We start from the raw sequence: 18758 nt of genomic DNA on the forward strand, positions 1-18758 counted from the left end.
GCTTACTTTTACAGGTGCAAGTGTTTTAAAAAACCAAAAAACATCTAAAAATAAAGTTATTAAAACATATATTATCATTAAAAACCCTCCCAACAACAGTAAGTTTATTTTAAAAACCTTTTTTAAAAAATCGGCAATTTTTAAAAATGATATGAATAACTTTAATTTAAATGAACGTAGTATAATTATTTTCTAATTTTTATCAGTGTTTTGGGTGTTCGGAGCTGTGTTTTAGGTGTTTCGGGCTCTATTACAAATCACAGTAATAGGAGTTTGGGATCCTGCGGAACTCCTATTACTATGATACTTTACCTGATTGGCTGCCCAGAACCATGTGATGCCAGCTCCAGCACTACGCACGTCCCCACGTGCACGCGCTGCGACTGATAGTCGAAGGAGATCACAGACTCGGAAGTGCAGACATGGGCAGCAGCTGTAGGCAAGTGCGGATTTTTTCTCTAAAATGCCCGCGGGAAGGCCAAATCGGAATTTCAGGGCCAATATAATTGATGTCCTCACTCTGCACATGTACATATGCGGATCAATGTTATTTCTTATTCTTTTCCGTGCATGGTCCCTTTAACTGGCCGTGCAGCCCATTAAACTTTTTGGGCGTGCACGGTTTCCTGCACATAAAAAGTCGATGAGCGGCCTGCGCGGAATCTTCTGACCGCTGCGTGGCTGAACGGCCGTGCAGCTTAACAGGAACATTGGTGTGGAGTTCCCCGACTAAAACATCCAGTATAACTGGGGCCATTCCCATAGTCTGTCTGCTTACGGACAGTAGGTGCCATCTTACTAGTCCGTCCTACTGGCCGGGCGCTTCTCCCACCGACACCGCATGTCGAAAGTTCAGCTACACGCTGCCCGCAATTTTTCAACCATTAAAATTAATTATTAAAAACTCATAGACAGCATTAGCCAATCTCCGACAAGTGATGGTGCTCTGCCAGTAACATGGACCCTAATATAGACTGAACCCAGATAATGGCACTGGGTCTCGACACAACCACGCCATATTCCACACTGCACTTGACGCTGACCCCAGGGTGAAAGAGAATTATAAGTTTAAATTCACCAGTTTGGAGATATGATCATAGGAAAATGACGGGCAGAAAAAGACCAGTTGGTTCATTAAGCATGCTCCACTCTCATGACTAAACATTTCATAACCTCCTAGAGGCCTGTAATCTGCTGGGGTGTGGGACCATAAACCAGAAAAACCCACTGCCAATGAGGGAAATAAAAATCTGGAAAGTTCCTCTCCAAACTCCTCAGGCGATGAAAACCATTCCAGGGGATTGCACTGACCATGCGTACGTTAACTGTTAATCCACTTACCTTTTACATAATGAGATGCCTCACAGCAATAACACAAATTCCAAACTTATATCATTTGCAGTATGGAGAGCCTGACAATCCCAATCCAGTCAGCACAGAAAAGCTCAATTGCTTCAGAACTCTGCTAAATCATGAGGTGCCATCAGTATTTTTTTTTTTTTTTTAATTCGTAGCCAATCGTTCCAATTCTTTGTCAAATCACAAACGCCAGAGGTCACCTTGCACATGCCAAGGATCACTCTGCGCCAATGCTCTTAGCCAAAAGGCCTAGAGCCACTGCACCGTTCCTGGAAGTACTGCAATACCAGGTTCGTGCCATGGAGGTGGATGGGTCAGGTCCCCCACACACCTCCGTGGAGGTGGATGGGTCAACCCACCCCACCCACCTCCTGTTTTCAAAAATGCAAGCATATACCTTCCTGACCAGGGAGAAACCACCCAGAGGTCATGGTGGCTGGTCAGGCTAGCTATACATGATCTTAGCCAAAAGGCCGAGAAGCGATAAGAACGTGGATATATGCACTCAGTTTACAGGCCAACCTTATTGCAGACTTGGCTTCCATTTCAATCAGGACCCTGCTGCCTCAAAATGGTGTAACTCACAAAAATAAAATATGATTTTCCAATTTATGGCACAGATAGGAATAGCATAACAGTTCACATGACTTATTGAAAGATCAGATTAAAATCAGTGTCAGCTGTGACTCAGTGGGTAGCACTCTCACCTCTGAGTCAGAAGGTTGTGGATTCAAGTCCCACTCCAGAAACTTAAGCACAAAAATCTACGCTAACACTGCAGTGCTGTGGGATTGTTGCATTGTTGAAGGTGCCGTCTTTCAGATGAGACGTTAAACCGAGGCCCCATCTGCTCTCTCAGGTGGAGGTAAAAGATCCCATGGCATTATTTCAAAGAAGAGCAGGGGAGTTATCCCTGGTGTCCTGGCCAATATTTATCCCTCAATCGACATAACAAAAACAGATTATCTGGTCATTATCATATTGCTGTTTGTGGGAGCTTGCTGTGCTCAAATTGGCTTCCGTGTTTCCCACAATACAGCAGTCACTGCTCTTCAAAAAGTTTTTCATTGGCTGTAAAGCGCTTTGAGGCGAACGGTGGCTTTCTTTCTTTCTTTCAATGACTTATATCAAAGCACAGGGATATGAGACACGAGGTTCATTAGAACAAGTAGCCATTCTCCCAAGCCCCGAACCCATGATTCCCACACATCTTCTGCCATTCCCATCTGAGTCAGTCAATCTATGCCAAAGGGTAAACACAGTGCATGACAAGTCTGCATCGCTCTTGTAAGCCACTTAGTGACTGTTCGAAGACCAAAGTTGATGGGGGTCAGGTCAGACATCCATCATCTTAATAGGGGAATGGTGTGTGACATGACGGTACGCCTGAGGGGGAGAAAGTGAAGCATTGTGAAAATAAAAATTCACAACGTTAGGTCACCATTGAATCAAATAAATAAATGGCAACATTAGAAGACTTTGCAATGTCTTTGAATGATCAAATGCCCTCTGCAACCCTATTCTATCTCACACATAACTTAATACAATGTGTCTGACTTAAGTTCATTAGACAGGTGAAACTGTGTCAAACCATTAAGAGACAACGAGGTCCTAATCCCTTCACAATATTAGATTAACAGTAGATCCCTTTGACTCCAATTTCGTCTCGAAGTCTAAAACTAAAAACTGTTTGGTATTTTGCACAAAAAAAACAAAGGTCTGGTTTAAATCTAGAGAGAATAAACAACAGAGATTGGTGGTTTACCAGACAATAAACCACCGAATGATATCAGGATCTGCATAACCCGACTCTGCAGTTACTTACTTGGAGCTTACAGCTTCCTTTCCTTCCGACATAGTGCGTTGTTTTATTTTTCACTAAATCGCTGCTTGCAGCCAATTGCTCTGGTTTACATTAGGCTGACGCTCCAGTGCTGCATTGTCAGAGATCTATTTCAGACAAGGCATTAAATCGAGGCCCCGTCTGACTGAGGGTTAAAGATCCCATGGCATTGCTGGAAGGTGAACAAGTGACTCGTTACTGGCCAATGCTGCTCCCTCGACCAATTACCGCGGAAAAATAGGTTAACTGGTCACTCAGCTTACAGGTTTTCTGAGAGCTCGGTAGAGAATAGCAAAACATTAGTCGGTAAAAGCAGGAGTCTGCTCACTCCAAACGTCACTCACCATGTGAGAGACTTTGAGACATTACAATGCGGTAAGGGTGCTTTAGAAATACAATTATTGCTTATTTAGATTACATATGAGAGTGGTTAGGGAATTAAAAATTAAAGGAGTTATTTTGGCAAAAGGGTGAAAACAAGCACTTAATGGATGCTATGCTATTAAGACACGCCTGTTTAAAAGTCTGCTTTTAGACCGCAATTTTGGGACGAATTGCTGCTTACCATGATTTAAATGTGCCTGGAGGAGCTAAAAGAGAGAACCGCAAGTTTAGCACTCAACCGTTGATTAGGAGCAGTTTTTCAAGAGCGATATGTGTGGCCTCCACGCACACAGTTCCACTGCAGGTCTGGAGAGCGCTGGCTGACAGAGAACACTGAGGGATGGCTCAGGGAGGGACTGAGGGAGAGAATCACAGGTTCACCGGAGTCCCTGGTGGAGGAGGTACAGTGGAGGAGGGATGTTCTGTACCTGCAAGGGGGAAAGGAGCCCACAGAGGCAGCTAATGTGGCAGATGTGGGAGGAGATCCCAAGACATGGCTCCAGTGCCACAAAAAATTTAACGATTTGACACGTGCGATCAAGGTAAGATCCCATTTCACAAGCAAACTTCTCAATAACTGTATCAACACCAGCCTCTCAATCTCAACACACGGCATCCACCATCGAACTATACACTGACATTCTCACAACCGAGACTATCGCATCCTTCACAGGCATTACTCACACTTCAGATACATGTCATGGCTCTTCAACCATGTGAGGCATCACACACACACACACAACCACACCTGCCACTAAACTCATTCACCACTCTCTCTTCCAGGACAAGATAGCACATAACAGGCACCAACAAGACCTGACCGGGGGAGGGGAAGCACAACTTCAGGAGATCACTCTCCTTGAGGAGGCAGTGGCAAATGCCGTGGCCACAGGCAGAGCCGGGGACATCTCGCCGAGAGGTTTGTGGCCACGGCATCTTCCATCTTCCTAAACTATCCACAAGTATTCCCGATCCCTAATCCCTCAAACCTACCCACACTCACAAGCTCCATAAGGTCTCATCACACACATCCTCCTGTAGTGGCCGCACGCGATGCACCTTAACCCTTCCAGCTTCATCACCTGCAGGCTCCCAGGAGACAGATCCAGCTCGGCCCTCGGAGGAACTGGAAGAAATGGACGAGCCACCTCGTACCCTGTCCCACGGCAGCCCCCCACCACCAACGCCCCCTGGCCCCGCCCCGATCACCTCGGAGGAGGAAGAGGAGAGTGGGGAAGAAGGCACTGCATCAATCGCTACCACTGTCACCGGCATCAGCTCAGGGACCAACAATGCACATACCTTGGAGGCTAGGGCAGAACATGGACACTCACAGTGGCAAGCACCGGGCTCTGGTGGGCAGCAGCAACCACGGGGCGGAAGGGACACCACAGGTGCCAACTTGCAGGGGATAAGGTCACATTCTGGTTCTGCTGCAGAGGAATCTGATGAGGATCTCACAGGACCAAGCTGCAGCAGAGGGCTGATGGATTTGCCCAATCAAATGCTCAGTGCAATGGGCTACCTACCTGAAAGCTTACGGGTCATGGCAAGGGGGATGGAGAGGGGGTGCGGAGCTTGGCCTGTGGCTTGGCACAGAGCCTGGAACCCATCCACTCCAGTGTTGACAGGCTGGCCAATTCCATCCAGTAACTTGTGGAACCCGACATCATACAACGTCTGATGACTGAGGTCGCAGCTTCCATGGAATGACAAATTGCTGCAATGAAAGCCCAAACAGCTTCCAGTGCACTGTTAGTATCTTCCATGGCACGGCAAAGTGTTGCAATGGGCGCTCAGGCAGCCGCCTTGGTGGCTTTGGGCTCCTCGGTTGAAAAGGGCTTGCAGAGTGCCTCAGCTGCCCAGAGATCTGTCACCAGCAACTCAGTAAGCTGGCTGAACAGACGTCCCGAGGTAGTGGCGTGGGAATCACGGAGCAGGAACCTACTGGCCTCTCTCTGGATGGCAGCATTCCTGCTCACCGCCCACCCCCCCACCGCTCCACCATTGCCCTTGCAGTTGCCTGTTAGCCAGGCGGTCTAGACTGCTCAAGCCCATAGTGAGATGGTGCAGTGTGAGACAGAGCCATCACGGCCCACAACCTCTCGAGGGTGTCGCAGGAGATGATCTGAACTGCCCTCTTCAGATACTCAGCAGCTATCACCTTGCCCGCTGCTGCTGCCTCTCGGGTTGCACTTCGTAGAAGCACCAGAGGAGGCAAGGGCACTTATAGGATAGTCACTGAGGGTAAGCATCAGGGTGAATAGTTTCATAGTTGTAACTGCAGTTGGTTTCATGTTGGTGTCATGTTTTCATTGCTTGATTTTGTTTAGATAAAGAGTAATTATGGTAATTGGGTAGTGGGGAATTGGTGATCTTTTTTTTATTGTGTTCTTCATGGGGAAGGAGTAGAAAGGATTCAGTTGCTGATGGTGGACTTCTTGACGGATTCTCAGTCATGGAAGGTACGGCATGCGGCCACAGTGCTGTGAATCTGATGGTGGAGGGCATCTCTCAGAAGCCGTCTTCAATTAGATGGCGGTGAACGTCCCTCCCAGGTGTGAGCCATCAACCTGAACCCTCTGGTGCTCCCCCCGGTCCCCCTTCTCTTCCATTTCCGCCTCCTGTGGCTCCTGAGCGCCTGGCACTACTGCTGGTGGTAGCGGCTGATCTCCCGTGATCGCCAGATTGTGGAGTTTGCAGCAAATCACCGTGAATCTTCAGCCCTCCTCTTCTTCCTCTCCCTTTCTGCTGATGCTGCTCTGCCTTACCTCAGCGTCTTCTTCTTCCATCCCTCCTCCAGAGCAAAGGGGGTCCCCAAGCAAGATCCCCACAACCAACCACTCCTTCTCTCTCGGTAACTCCTATAACTGTCTCCAATGAGGTAGAGTCATCATCATCTTAGGCAGTCCCTCGAAATCGAGGAAGACTTGCTTCCACTCTAAAAGTGAGTTCTCAGTGTACAGTCCAATACAGGAATTACAGTCCCTGTCACAGCTGGGCCGACAGTGGTTGAAGGAAAGGGTGGGTGGGGAGTTTGGTTTGCCGCACGCTCCTTCCGCTGCCTGCACTTGCTTTCTGCATGCTCTTGGCGACGACATCTTCACTGAGGAGCACAGCACTGGGTGAAGACCTCAGAGAATTTCCAGAATAAATGTTGAAAGAGTGCTGGGAAGTCTTGACAAAATATCCCAGAAAGTCTCCCAATGTGTATCAAAAGTCCTCTTCAAACGCAGTGTCGTCAGTCAATTTCAATCAACAAGTTGAGCAATGTTTTAAGTAGCACTTGCAATCTTCACCAACAACTATTTTAGCAGAACCTTAAAACAAGTGCCTCCTTATTAAAGGAGCACTAGAACCGACAAATTAACAACTGAAACTTCTGCAGTAACTTAAATCAAATTAAAATTTGGTTGCCGGGGGTGATGATGCACTCCAGTCCCTCCGGTGCCCACCTCTCGCAGAAGGCCGCGAGTGTACCGGTGGACACCACGCTAAAGCCTACTGCACTTGGCAGTCACAGGCAGTCTCCCATCCAAGTATTAACCAGACCTGACTCTACTTAGCTTCCAAGCTAAAACAAAGATTGTGCATTTTCAGAGTAGCATGGCCATAGGCAATTTTCATCAACAATTCTTTTGGTTGGTTGGAAAACAAAATTAAAAGTTAAATCAAGTACCCCCCAATCTGGGGGATAATTCAACACTTATCAAGGTCCTTTTTTTTTTCTCTTTGTGTTTTTTTGGGGGGTTTTTTGTGGTTTTTTTGGACACTAAAACCATAAATTTACAAGTGCCCCCTATAAAAGGGGAGGGGGACACTAAAACCGGCAATAAAACAAATTAAACTTTAAAACATATAAAATCAAATTAAAATTTGGTTGCCGGGGGTGATGATGCACTCCAGTCCCTCCGGTGCCCACCTCTCGCAGAAGGCCACGAGTGTACCGGTGGACACCACGCTAAAGCCTACTGCACTTGGCAGTCACAGGCAGTCTCCCAGCCAAGTATTAACAAGACCTGACTCTACTTAGCTTCTGAGCTAAAACAAGATTGTGCATTTTCAGAGTAGTATGGCTGTAGGCAAGTTTCACCAACAACTTCTTTACTCCTGTTCAGCTGGTCGTTAGTAGGAGAGATCGGTAATTGCAGTGCTAGCCAGCCAAATGACATGCAGGTTCTTTATTGAGCATTAGGAGCTAATTTAATTGGTAATCAGAGGCTTAATCATCCTCGGGGTGGCCGTTCCTAGTGCAGACATAAACTCCTTTACCAAGATGGTGTCTGGCGCTAAAGGCGGGCTAACCAGCCATTGCAGCTCAAGACCCCATCTTGTCCACCTCGAGGACTCTTTAACATCGAAACTACCAGAGCTACAGCAGGTAAAATAGCCCCCAAAATCTTTAAAAATTATTTGCTTGCAAGTGGACACATCTGGCAACAAGCAGTCAGAACCTAGGGTTCTTTCTGCTTAAAGAACAATTTGGTCAATTCTAGACAGGTCATGTCTGCTGTGTCACAATTAAGCTGGCTCAGTAGTAGTAAAGCATAATATACATATAGGAATATTTTGCTACTGGGCCATATTTGTACATGAAAATCATGCAGGCTTGATTTATCAAGCATCATCTTTACTGCCCCTTCATCAGTAGTTGAGAACTGGAATTCTGAATTAAGCAGATGGGCAATGAATAGGACATGGACTTTAATGGAGATAACTGTCGGGTTATCACTATATTTGTACTGCGGCGCTAATATTACTGGGCCAGGTTGAAATCGCTTTCAATTACAAAATAGAAGCAGACTTGACCTGTCTATGATTGTTCTTCTGGAATAAGAAACAAATGAGTACCTGATGAAGAGCTGTCCCGTTAGACAAACTGTGTTTCTCAACCAATAACTGATAGCTTCCAGTCATTTTGAAGCAATCATCAACTAACAAAGTGATTCAAGGACCTTTCTCAAGGTCATTTGATGTCAAAACAAGTGCTTCCAACCTATGTATGCGGAGGCACATTTGGAATATTGCGTGCAGCCTTCAAAAGAATGGTGATTGAGTGGCCTGGGTTCAGGGAACAGTGATAAGGATGATTCCAGATTTAAGGCTCTGCATTATCAGATTTTTATGACATGTTTCCTGCAGAGAAAATAAAATTGCATGAGAAGATGATCTTTAAAATGCTGCGAGGCATGGATGATGTAGATACAAGTAGACTATTTGCCTGACACGGTGAGCACAGTTCTAGAGGAATACGGTTCCAAATTATAAAGCCTCAAGCAAGATTATAGATTGGGAAGAATTATTTTTCCCACAGCACAGTGAACACCCATGAAAAGGAGTTAGTGCTGCGTCGATTAACTCCTTCAATAAGGAACTGGATAAGTATCTAGTTGGAAATGGGATTGGAGATTATAAAAATAGATATTAGGCTGAGGTGATAAATTCCCCAATGATTCGTGTACTGCTGGGATGGGGGGACAGCAAAGATAAATACTGCCTGTGTGGGGAACGTATGCCCCTCCCTCCCCCTCCACCCCTGATATTTACTGGGAGGCGGGGAGAGTGCGAGGAAACCCCAAAATCCCAGGAATGCAGAGGTCCTGCTGAATTTAATATTTAATCCCTCAATCAACATCACACTGCTGGGATTTGTGGGAGCTTGCTGTGCGCAAATTGGCTGCCGCGTTTCCTACGTTACAACAGTGACTATACTTCAATGGCTGTAAAGCGCTTTGGGACGTCAGGTGGCCGTGAACGGTGCTATTTAAATGCAAGTCTTTCTTTCTTTCCAGAGGTCCTCCTTCTAATTTTTTTCACCCGTTTCCCGCTCTAGAGGGCAGGCAGGAAAGCAAGCGTCAGGAGGCTGCAGCCTGGGACCCTTGCGGACGATCCATGGCAATCGAATCACGGGGCAGGCTGAAGATCGGGGCTTGTGCGGGGGGAGGTCACCGAACATGGCAGAAGGGAGGCCGAAGGCTTCCTTGAGGGGGCTGGGGGTGGGGAGTGGGGGCTGGTGGAGGTAGGCAGGGAGTGGGGTAGAGGCTGGGAGGGGGACAGGGGGGAGGGGGAGGGGGGAGGGGGAAGCACTCTAAGAGTGCTATTAGAAGGCAGTTACCGTCTGGAGCCGGCTGTTCTCACCTCCATTTCGCTGCCGGGTTTCCCGAGCCTTGGAAACCCCATGTGGCAACTGTTCAATTTAAATCAGGCTCCCAAATGCACTCTGGAAACATGATTTAAATATGTTAATGAAGTGTCCCACCTGTCCAAGACAGGGCACTCGTGTACCTCGCTGCGCACCACCGTAACAATGACAACGGGCGCATACGAGGCGGGTTGGAGATGCGTTCCCAGTTTTTTAGGCTTTAACACACCCACTGCCCCCCCACTCCCCAACCCACTCCACTCTCCACCCCACTCCACTCCCCACCCCACTCCCCCCCACCCCACCCCAATCCCCAACACCCTGCTCCTCCCCCACCCCACTCCACTCCACTCCCCACTCCACTCCACTCCACTCCCCTCCCCATCCCACTCCCCCCCCCACTCCCCACCCCCAACGCACTCCCCAACCCCCACCCCACTCCCCCCCACTCCACTCCACTCCCCTCCCCATCCCACTCCCCCCCCCACTCCCCACCCCCAACGCACTCCCCAACCCCCACCCCACTGCCCCCCCACTCCACACCCCCCAACGCACTCCCCAACCCACCCCACCCCACTCCCCAACCTCCTGCCCCTCCCCCACCCCACTCCACTCCACTCCCCACTCCACTCCCCTCCCCACCCCACTCCCCTCCCCATCCCACTCCCCCCCCACTCCCCACCCCCCACCCCACTCCCCTCCCCACCCCACTCCACTCCCCACCCCACTCCCCACCCCACTCCCCTCCCCATCCCACTCCCCCCCCCACTCCCCACCCCCCAATGCACTCCCCACCCCCCACCCCACTCCACTCCCCACCCCACTCCCCCCATCCCACCCCACTCCCCAACCCCCTACCCCTCCCCCACCCCACTCCACTCCACTCCCCACTCCACTCCCCTCCCCATCCCACTCCCCCCCCACTCCCCACCCCCCAATGCACTCCCCACCCCCCACCCCACTCCACTCCCCACCCCACTCCCCCCCATCCCACCCCACTCCCCAACCCCCTACCCCTCCCCCACCCCACTCCACTCCACTCCCCACTCCACTCCCCTCCCCATCCCACTCCCCCCCACTCCCCACCCCCCAACACACTCCCCACCCCACTCCCCACCCCCACCCCACTCCCCTCCCCATCCCACTCCCCCCCACTCCCCATCCCCCACCGCACTCCCCACTTCCCACCGCACTCCCCACCCCCCACCTCACTCCCCACCCCCCACCCCACTCCACTCCCCAACACCCCCCCCAACCCCCTCCCCACCCCACTCCCCCCACTTCCCACCCCCCACCCCTACTCCCCAATCCCCAGTCCCCACCCCCAACTCCCCACTCCCCACTCCCCATCCCACTCCACTCCCCCCCCACTTCTCCCCCCCCCCCACTCCCCACTCCCCCCTCCCCACCCCACTCCACACCAATCTCCTCCTGCCTGTCATGGAGGTGCTAATTTCAAGACCATAAGTATTGTGGAGTCTTGCTTCATCAATTGAGAGAGTTTCTATGCAGAATCTTCCCTCAGGAAAGTCAACGGTTATGATAGAGTCCACAGTATGGTAAGCTGCACCTAGTCTGCAGAAAGAGTTGGCTTGATGAGCTAATTGTCCTTCTTATTGTCCCATTGGTGGTCATGCCTTCAGCTGCCATGCTTTGGAAATCCTTGCCTAAACCTCTCTGCCTCTCTACCTCTATTTCCTCCTTTACAACACTCCTTAAAACCTACCCCTTTCACGAAGCTTTTTATCATCTGCCCTAATTTCTCCTTCAGCGGCTCGGTGTCAAAAGTTGCTTTATAACGCTCCTGTGAAGCGCCTTGGGACATTTTACTCCATTAAAGACGCTCTATTAATACAAGTTGTTGTAGTCCTATGCCATGGATCCCTGTCTCATTTAGTCTCCTAATTTATTGCTTTCAATGAAGAGAATGGATGACATAGAGTGTGGACCAGGCAGCCACATGATTGGACGAGTGCTGACCCTGCTGGAAGTTCAAGGGTCATGCTTGTTTTAATACAGGAGCAAGCCCCCACCAACAGGGTCTGGGTCAACGGAGCCAGCTGCTGTAAGGAGACCTGCTGTTAACATGCATCATACGGCTGGCATGGCAAGTGACAGAGCCTGTCAGCTGCACACGGAGCTTTCTATCCTTATATTTGTGTCTGTCACTTCGTAAAGCCCTGTCCCTTCAGTCTTGGCAAAGGCTGTTAATACTTCTGAGCCTTCCTAAAGGCTTTCAGAACTCCCTCATTATAACAGTCAGCCCTGAAGAACGCAAATGGTTAACCACTTGTAATAATTCCACCCGAGCGATTATGTGCTAATGACATTCAGATTTCTTGGGTCAGCTTATTTGCATCGTTGTTCACAGATCTAGGAGCTGACTGGGTCAAGTGTAGGAAGCATAGGAGGCTAAAGGTAGGAGAGGGGCAATGAAACCCTGGTCCAATTACCACCCCACCTTTAACCCCGCTTCACCTGATGCAACACGACAGAAGATTGTAGTGTATATAAATAAAAATGTAAAATATATGTAAATATGTAACACGTTCCAAGCCGACTGGGCTGTATATGGGCTGAAGCTGCCTGCTCAAACCTAATGCCTCAACTTCCATTGGCAGCCTCCAAATGCTTTTTGCTTCTTTTATCGGGACGGCAATGAGTGTTGGGAATCAGGAAAGGAATCGGCAAATCTTTACATGAAAATTATCGTTTTTGCTGAGCTAACCGATTTCAGGCCGAACTTGTGGCCTCTGGGGTCTGTATCACAAAGGGAGGCATTGCACAATTAACCGCGGCGCAAAAACGCGATCTTCGGCAACTTTAGTGCGGGGCCAGGAGCGATGCGAGAGAGGCCTTGGGAGGGGGGGGGGAGAAAAATAAAAAAAAACATTGACCAAGACTCTTACCTAATAAATCGCTGCAACAAAAATACAAAAAATAAAAACTTTAACTTACCTTTTTTTGCAGGTTTTCTAACTTTACCGCTGCCGGCAAGGCCGGATCGCTGGGTTTTACCTTTCGGTGTTCTGGGTGCGGCGTACGGGTCGGGAGAGTGCCGAAAGTACGACGATAACGCAATCCGCGGTGTTACATGTCTGGTGCAGCTCTCCCAAGCAGTACGTCCCATCACCGCCGCAAACAAGGAGCCGAGGATCGCGACTGAGCTTAGCGACCGGGTTTTCGTCCCCGAGGGTCAAAACGCCGCAAAGCAGGCGAAAATCCAGCCAATAATTATTTTTTATAATAAAACCCAGCCGCCGATAGTTGCAGGTGTTACTATACTGCCGAATACTCAAGAGTACGGTCTTTGGAAGCCTCTTTTACTTAATGCGGGATTTTAACTAGCGGCATAGAGCGGGTGGATGGATTTGTCCCATTAAAACTCATCTGACTTCTGCATTAAATGTCTCATCGTGGCATCTTTTTTTGTACTTTTTAATAACCCCGACCAATTATTTTTGCTTGGCAGATTCTTCCAACCATCCGTCACTCTTTGCGCAAAGACGTTTTTTTCTGCCATCTGTTTTGAATTTGCCCCTCGCTCATCTCCAGCCCCGTCCTCTGGTCCTCATTACGTGGTGTAATTGTAAGGCAAACTCTAGGGGTTGTGCTGTGCAACACTGTACAACAAGGCTGCACTTTATGATGCTGTAAAATTCCTATTGCTGCGTAATTGGTCCTAAAAATAGACCATAAAACCTTCGAAGCCCAGACGAGGATGGGACGGGAAAAATGTTGTGACCGTTATGTCTGGGTTAGCAGATGGAGAGTTGGTTGCTTAGGTGAAGTGGCAGTGGGTAGCCAGTCCTGGCGGAATTGTACCTCAACATAGCTCTCGGACAGCAAGGGAGTATTTTAAATTTGGAAAAAAAAATGATGGGGACAAATTCCAATTATTACATTTTTTAATTCACTTTTTGTTATATATGTAGACTATAGATATACTCTCTGTGTAGTCACTGTATAGTTGCATAAGATGGAGACTTGTTTACCTGACGTACTGTCAATAAGGTTTACACTGTGTATATACTATGCTGGCACCACTAGAGGGTGCAACTGGTGGAGACCGGGGTTTCCTGTCCTGTCCTGGTGGCAGGGGCTGTATAAAAGGGGAGCCACCATGCGGCTGCCTCACTCTGGAGTTAGGAATAAAGGACCAAGGTCACTACAGTTTGAGTATAACACATTGCCTCGTGGAGTCATTCACAGGTACAATACAAACATAACACTTTTCATCAACAACAACCAACTTGTATTTATATAGCCCCTTTAACATAGTGAAACGTCCCAAGGCGCTTCACAGGAGTTTAATGAGATTTTTAAAAATCAAGACACCAAGCCACATAAGTAGAAATTAGCGCAGGTGACCAAAAGCTTGGTCAAAGAGGTAGGTTTTAAGGAGAGATAAAGACAAAAGGAAAGAGAGGGAAACGTGGGAAAGTACTGAATGGCTTGGGTACGGAGTGGTAGCCAAAGTGCTCATGGATAGGGGAAAAGCTCAGGTTACATAGGCCTGTTTCAATGTAGTAGTTAATGGGATACAACAGTAGGGAAACTTGCAGGTTGAACTTATTTAGCTTGGGCTGAAACTATTGGAGGCAGGATAACATAAGGAGTGGAAGAAAGGAGATTTGGGGAAGAAGAGCCATGGATGGCCATGGATACAGTTGAGCTGGTCAGAAAGGAGCTTCCACCCAGGTGCCATTTTGAACACGCCGTGTCATCATCAGCTGTCACTCCTGTAAAATCAGTTGGAAAGTTGACAGTGAAAATTATTGTTGTTTTCCCTTATCGTTGTCTAAAATCTGTAATTGCAACTTCAAATTACTTTTGGAGTGACAGCATTTATTGCGTTATTTTCAAATGATTCAAACGGTGTAAGACCCGTGGATAAGTTTCGATCCAGAAATTCAGGAAAACTTTTAACTATTTCTCCATTTTAAATGAACAATTTTTCTCCGCTTGTTGAAATGGAAGTGCAGCGTGTCACTCATCTGCGGTTCACCGCTACACTTGCACACTGGCAATATACAATAACAGCAAACACATTTATTGAAGGGATTTATTAAAGGGATATCGCCTTTGTGACAAGGTGTTCAACAAGCCTCTTTACCTGTTAAAAAGACACTTTTTTTTTATTCGTTTCAGGATATGGGCGTCGCTGGCAAGGCCAGCATTTATTGCCCATCCCTAATCGCCCTTGAGTAGGTGGTGGTGATCCGCCTTCTTGAACCGCTGCAGTCCGTGCGGTGAAGGTGCTCCCACAGTGCTGTTAGGGAGGGAGTTCCAGGATTTTGATCCAGCGGCAATGAAGGAACGGTCGATATATTTCCAAGTCAGGATGGTGTGTGACTAGGAGGGGACATTGCAGGTGATGGTGTTCCCATGCGCCTGCTGCCCTTGTCCTTCTAGGTGGTAGAGGTTGTGGGTTTGGGAGGTGCTGCCGAAGAAGCCTTGGCGAGTTGCTGCAGTGCATCTTGTAGATGGTGCACACTGCAGCCACGGTGCGCCGGTGGTGGAGTGAGTGAATGTTGAAAATGGTGAATGAGATGCCAATCAAGCAGGCTGCTTTGTCCTGGATGGTTTCGAGCATCTTGAGTGTTGTTGGAGCTGCACTCATCCAGGCAAGTGAAAAGTATTCCATTGCACTCCTAACTTGTACCTTGTAGATGGTGGAATGGCTTTGGGGAGTCAGGAGGTGAGACACTCGCCGCAGAATACCCAGCTTCTGACCTGCTCTTGTTGCCATAGTATTTATGTGGTATGACAGAAGTGGTGTTAAATGCTTCAATATGTTGCATGGCTCCGCCCTTTTCGTAAGACAAAATAAATTTGTCATGTGCATTTTTCATGAAGACGGTACCACTTTAAACAATAGACAATGGTGACCCTACTTTTTATTGCACAAACATATGTACCCATAAATTTATGAAGAATATTAGATTAAATAGAATGCCACATCACGTTTGTTTGTCACTGGGCTGAAACATGATGAAAAAGGTTCAAAATGATGTTGCAGCACCAAATGATCAGCTCTCTATCCAAATAAATAATGCTTAGCTTTGGATCAAAGTTGTTTCAATGTTTTTATAACTTCCCTGCATATCGAGCGCCTGGATCATGGACTGCAATATATCGCTAATCAGGAATGAAATATACAGCAGATTAAAGCTGTCAGGTTTCTATTTGAGCTGATTACAACTGTGTCCTTCAGCACAGGACAGTTAACCCCAATTAACACTGATAGATGGCCACTAAATACTGTGGGATATTCGACAAAACTGCAGGTTGCCAAAGGCAAAACCGTATCAGTTTCATTAATCAATCACAGGAGGATCACACTGCTTCTATTATTTCTTATTAAAAGGGTCAAAAGCCATGTCTCCTTCTACTTTAAAAAGATGAGAATTTAAACAACTATTTCCTTTCGATTTGCATATTTGCCTCAACATTTTCTACTCATATTTACACTAGAACCCCTTTAATGGGAACCCCTTGTTTAAGCACATCTTTCACTTCATGGGTCCATCGGTCCATCGATGCTTAAAACTACACGCACTAACCCCAAGTGGCAAGATTCTGTCCCAAGAACAGAAGCCACTAACCGATCTTAGAATAGCAGGTTTGCATTAGGTGAGAAGATGATGGAAAACTGGCCCATTCAGGCCCCTAAGGGTAGACCACGTTTAATGAAGTCATAAAAATGTATTGAGACAACCACACTTGGTAAAAACTGTTTAGAATTAACCCAATTAGCTCCCACCAGAAAGGGCCACCTTGCAAACCATGTAATTAAGTTGCATGAAGCTTAATTTAATGAGAATGTAAAGTATAGCTTTGTCTTCAGTTGTCCTCTACATTGAATGGAGGCAGTGTTATCACTCACTTTCTATTGGTGATGAGCGGAATCAGTGAGGGTGGAGGGGTCGAAAGAAGTGGTAGTGAGGTAGAGTTAAGTGTCATCAACGAATAGGTCTGAACTGACACTGTGTTTTCAGATGATGTCGTCAAGGGGCAATATGTAGATGAGAAATAAGAGGGGGCCGAGGATAGATCCCTGGGGGATACCAGAGGTAATGATACGGGATGGGGAGAGGGAAGAGAAGTCGTTGCAGGTGATTCTCTGGCTACCTTTAGATAGATAAGAATGGAACCAGGCGAGTGCAGTCCCACCCAGCTGGATGATGGTAGAGAGGCGTTGGAGAAGGATAGAGTGGTCAACCGTGTCAAAGAATCAAACGTGGGCCACGTAGGTCTATGTGGTCAAGTGTAATATATTTTAAATGGAAATAGACAGATTTTTGAACAATAAAGGAGTGAAGAGTTATGGGGAGCAGACAGCGAAGTGGAGCCGAGCCCAAGATCAGATCAGCCATGATCTTATTAAATGGCGGAGCAGGCTCGAGGGGCCAAATGGCCTACCCCTGCTCCTATTTCTTATGTTCTTCTGTAAGCAGCACCAGTGTTTAAGTAGGCTTGACTTACTGAACACATTCCACTAAAATGAAGTTTGTCCTCACAGGTAGTCAGGACACTAACAGGGAGCCCTGTGAAAATAGTCGTCTCTTTCAAATGAGTCACTGGTAGCAGTTATCTAACTGTCTGAGAATTTTCCCACCAGGGTGTGAACTTTGACTTGAGCAACTTCAGCAGTTAGCTCTTTTCCTGGTTTTCCTTCTTCATTCTCCCATTTTATTCCACAGCACCTCCTATCGTTTTTATCTCTGCATATTGTGCATCATTTTTCACCTTTTCTCACCTGTTGAAAAAATGTGTTTACAGGTGTTTTGCTGCATTGCAAGGGTAATCAATGGAGATGTAATCTAGGGGACACATTTTCTCAGACCCCGTATCACTGGTGGGGTCCTGCACACAGCCAGCACAGACCAGTACATCATGGGCCCCTCTTCCTTATTTTCTGTCCATTGATTCAAGTGAATGGCACAGCACCTGAGAACATCTCCACTTGGTTTCATTGCTCTGAGGGGGATTTCCAATCATTCAGTGTCAGCTGTGGCTCAATGGGTAGCACCCTCACTTCTGAGTCAGAAGGCTGAGTGTTCAAGTCCCACTCCAGAGACTTGAGTGCAAAAATCTAGGCTGACACTCCAGGGGAATGCTGCACTGTGGGAGGTGCCATCTTTCAGAGGAGGTGGATGTAAAAATTCCCATGTTCCTATTTCAAAGAAGAGCAGGGGAGTTATCCCTGGTATCTTGTTCAATATTTATCCCTCAATTAACGTAACAAAAACAGATTATCATTATCACATTGCTGGGAGCTTGCTGTGTGCAAATTGGCTGCCAGTTTTCCTACATTACAACAGTGACTACACTTTTTTTTAAAAAAGGACTTCATTGGCTGTAAAGCGCTTTGGGGCATTCGGTGGTTGAGAAAGGCGCTATATAAAGCCAAGTCTTTCTTTTCATTCCACACCAGTTCTCATGAACATTCTTTATACGAAACCTTTCTTTTCACTCTTAGGTGATCATGGACCACTTGTGTATCTCTACAATTTTCTGTTTTGATTTGAGATTTACAGCATTCTCAGTTTTTCTTTTGTCTCGACTAATTCCTGCTCACTTTCTGGAAGTTATTTTACCATTATACAGCAAAACTGGCCTCCATCAACTCTGCACTGTGTTGAACTCACACAACCGGGATTGAAAGAAGCAATATGTGCATTTATATAGTGCCTTTTGATGTTCAGGGCATCCCTATATACTTCACAGTCGATAAATTACTTTTGATGTTGTTATGTGGGCAAAGACGGTAGCCAATTTGTGCACAGCAAGATTCCGCCAACAGGATGAAATAAATGAACAATGAATCCATTTTTGTGGTGGTTGGTTGAGGGATAATGTTGGCCAGGACCTCAGGAGAAAGAATTTGCATTTTACATTGCACCTTTCACAGCTGCAGGATGTTCCAAGGTTTATATAAAGCCATCGAACTACATTTTGAAGTGCTGTCACTGTTATGATGTAGGCAAACACGCAGCCAGTTTATACGCAGCAAGCTCCCACAAA

The 18758-nt window shown here is 47.3% G+C and overlaps 1 pseudogene; it reads right to left on the reverse strand.

Annotated features, from left to right (window-relative positions):
* Positions 1-1612: 1612 nt before the first annotated feature.
* LOC139234214 (U2 spliceosomal RNA) lies at positions 1613-1844 on the reverse strand (annotated as a pseudogene).
* Positions 1845-18758: the final 16914 nt, after the last annotated feature.

The sequence above is a fragment of the Pristiophorus japonicus genome, chromosome 21, assembly GCF_044704955.1.
Source record: "Pristiophorus japonicus isolate sPriJap1 chromosome 21, sPriJap1.hap1, whole genome shotgun sequence".
Lineage (NCBI taxonomy): Eukaryota > Metazoa > Chordata > Chondrichthyes > Pristiophoridae > Pristiophorus > Pristiophorus japonicus.